Here is a 4,144-nt window from a genome sequence, read left to right as displayed (position 1 = left end):
TGAGCCCCACTCTGCGCAATTGGAGTACGGAAAGCACTATATGCTACTAGCTTGTAAGTAGGGTATAATCAAAATAGCACAAATGGACAAAATACAACAGGGTGAAAAAAAAACAAAAATAAAAACAAAAATAAAAACACAAAATGTTTATACAACACATAGTACATTGTAATTCGTTTCTTAAGCTTTCAGTAAGATAACAGAAAGGTGAAGGTTATTACATATATAACAAGCAAATCAAATTACAAGATTCACCATGGCAAACGTGCACTAAAAACGGGAAGAATGGTCCAGCAGAATGGAATGCTTACAAAAAAAATGGAAAAAAAACATAGAATACAGACTTAGTGTAAACTATCATAAACTTGGCAGAGAATATCTGAAATGTCTGATTACAGACTATAGTTGAAATCTTCTGTGCTTGCACTGGAATGATCATCACACGACAAGTTGGACAGATTTTTCCCGTTTATTCTTTATGATATGTAGAAACTGTCACTTTAAAATAGCCTGCAATTTAAATAGCACGAAAATATATAATTAAATAACAAGTCATATTACAATAAAATCTTTTCTAACTCGTCTTAGCTTGACGTGTTTGGTTGTCAGTGTTATCTATAAGCTACTGCAAGCTTGCACTGGAATTCATTTACATCACTGTGACAAATTAACAAAGCATATAATATTAAATCATGGCCAATAAAACAAGAGGCTCTCGAAACATTCAGAAAAATGCTGAACAAAATGCATATGTTGATGAATGCTGTATGTTCAACTGAGTTTCTAAGGAATTGTAAAATTACGAATGCCTTCAAAGTGTTCTACAACCTCTGAAAAGAATTGCGCAAGGGTCCCCCTTTACCCTATTCCACCTGGTCTGAGGGGGGAATATCATAGTATATACATTTGCTGACGAAGAACATAACATGAAGATAAATTATGGTTTTACAACATTTTTATCATCACCATTCAACTCAGGAGACCATGTTTACCATATCAATCAATCGTTGAAACTGAAATCAAAATAAGTATGAAAATAAGCGGGGAAAAGGCCACCAAGACTTTCGTCTTTCAAACTTTCGTCACCACCATTCAACTCAAAAATACAATGTTTCCTCAAGAAACTAAAAATAATTTTCATAAAAATCGGCATATCTCTCATCATGCTAATCACTATTACCCTGCAGGAATTCACCTTTACCAAATGGTTTTGAGACATTGTTAAAAAACTGCTGTTTGACCATTATGTTCATCAAGTGGCGGCAACAGCACTAACGGCCTTCAGTCAGGTGAGCTAAAAAGAAGGTCATATAACATTCTCATTTTGTAAACCGTCGATTTTAATTTTAATCGTTGATTTAAATTGTAATATTTTATTGCGTATTTTACTTCAAACCAATATTTATATTCATATACAACCTACAGTATCATATCTATTTTCATCATAATTAAGATAAAATTCAATGCATAAATTAAAAAAAAATTGTTGGGTTTAAAAAAGGCAAAAAAAAAATAAATACATAACAATAATAATAATAATAATGTCAAAAATAGAAACTGCAAACCCCGATTGTGAACTACAAAATAATGTATCACGTAGAAAAGAAGATGAATCTGTCATCATAATTAACCTTTTCAAACGCTAAACATTTTAGATATTAAATTTGTTGATGGCTTGATGTTCAATGCTGACACGCATGACACAAATACAGTTTTTGTTATCACGCTAACTGATACTGATGAACATTTCAGTGCAAAAATGTTAATGGAAACTATTATATTTAGGGAAGTAACATGATTGCATAAGCCAAATATACATAACACATCAAAACGCGCAAAATAAGCATAAAAATAAAAATGAAATTGACATAAAAATGCAACATATTATTGTAAAATAATCACCTGAAAGAACAAAAATAAATACTTTTAAGAAATAAAGGGTAATTACAAAATTACAGAACTGATAACCTTATGACAATAGACAAAAAGGAAAGTCCGTATACCTAATGGCAAAGGTAAACAACGGAAAGTTAGGAACCACCGGAACTTGGTACATGCATTTCCAATGATTGGAAAGATATTTTTAAAAGAGTGCAACCTTCCACCAACGCACACACCGCGCCTGATATGGTTAATTATTTCCGATATATCATTATATCAAACACGTAGTATAAAACCTTTCAAAAGGAATAATTCAATACTCAAATCAATGCAGAACATGAATATGAACAATGAAGATACGGTTAAAGTACAAGTAAATAGTAAAACAAAGAAGACACTAACTAAACAACAAGTCTTGAATTTAGTGTCGAATACATGTCAAGTTCAGACAAACATAATTAGGTACAAACTAATGTTGAGTGTAAAACTAGTATCCTTCAAATTAAGAGGTGAAGATCAAGATTAGTGGCAGATTCAAGGTATACATTTACATTTGTATGAGATAGATGAGATGATCATCATAAAGAAGATTATTTAGTAATGTATCTTAATCAATATAGCAGAAGCTAGAACTAAAGAACCGAATACCTAGATTTTCACAATTGAGAATAAACATTGCGAACTCAGCCGTAGAATAAAATACATATTAAAACCATATAACAAAGTACATGAGATCTAGAAAAAAAAACTTTCTCTTTTGTATATAAAACAGTAAAAACTGCCTATATCGAACCCCTTTTGACCTGTAAGTTTGTTCAGTTTTACCATATGCCCAGTATCCACAGGTTCGAAATATTTTAAACGTATGTAGATTATCTTCAGGTGTCTGGTTTACACAGGTTATCGGTTTATCTAAGGTTCAAATAAAGCAGGTTTCACTATTTCAGAACAGACAAAGCTGTGCGATCTTTGCAACTGAAACTTTTTGTATATTAAATATTGTTTATTAGATGTATATCCAATTTTTGTTAGCAGTAATTAAAGTGTGTTTTGTCTTGGCTGTTGAAAGGTAACGTGCTATAAAAAATAATGTAAACACATTTGGTGTTATGTAACACCGGCAAAGTTAACATTTGTATTTGTTTAAAGCCATTCACGCTACTGCATATCAGTTGGATAAGAAACTGATGAACAACTTGTTTAAGAAATTTTTCATGTAAGTACCTGGCAGATCCTATGAAATGGTGGCATTGGGAAATTTCCCCACCATTTTTATTTGTCTTAATTCAATGTTAAATTCATTTGATTTCCAAAAAATAAATCTGAATGTTTACTATACAAAATATAGGACTCCGAATGCATGTTCAAAATATCCCCTTAAATATCTAATACCTTATGAACAAAGTATAAAACTATTTTCTTTTATTCTAAAGTTTTTAGTGCTTTTTCGTAATAAATATCCAATATTAATTTAACCTACAAAACATCGGTGTTGTGACTGTTTATCGATGAAAAACGATTTCGAAACAAAATTTGGCGTGTGCAACGCACTGCCTGGGTATTCCATGGCAACGTATAAAGTTCGCCCTTCTGTTTTTGTTTTTAGGATATTTTACAAACAAAACCCCATAAATGAAGTGGTCCTCTATTTACATAATTCATAAACACTTTTTGGAGGTCTTTATTCCCGTTTAAAAATAAATACAAATGTATAATCTAAAACTCTGTCTAATTGGTTTTTTTTTGTATATGAATAGAAAATTCACACACAATATATTTAAAATCTTCTTCGGAAGTTTTCTGATTTTTTGCGCGATATTATACATCGACAATACTCTGATATAAACAGTGTTTTATTATATATCATCGTGGAAATATACAGGGAAATATTTTTATATATTCTTAAACAGATTGATTTAACTACAATGTTTTAGTAAGGCAGTTTAAAATAAACATCACGTAGTCACTAATGTAAACAACACACGAGAAAAATCTGCAAACCTTAAACGCAGAGAAAATTTAATGTTTTATTTTTTTGAAATTTGAGAATCTACGCCCCATTTCATATTATATTTCGGCATCCGTCACTGATACAAACAGAACACATTGAGGAATTTCAGTGGAAAAACGCATGTAATAATATTAACGGATTTTCCCTAAAGAACAAATCTATAAATCTGTATTTGCACGGCGAGACCATACAGTCGACTAAAAGATTTTGTTTTAACGAAAATAAAAAATGGTTTGAAACGACTTATTGGGA

The sequence above is a fragment of the Perna viridis genome, chromosome 12 (assembly GCF_037379345.1).
Source record: "Perna viridis isolate PV_CMFRI_1.1 ecotype Kerala chromosome 12, ASM3737934v1, whole genome shotgun sequence".
In the NCBI taxonomy this organism is placed as follows: domain Eukaryota; kingdom Metazoa; phylum Mollusca; class Bivalvia; order Mytilida; family Mytilidae; genus Perna; species Perna viridis.
This window is presented reverse-complemented; position numbering follows the sequence as displayed.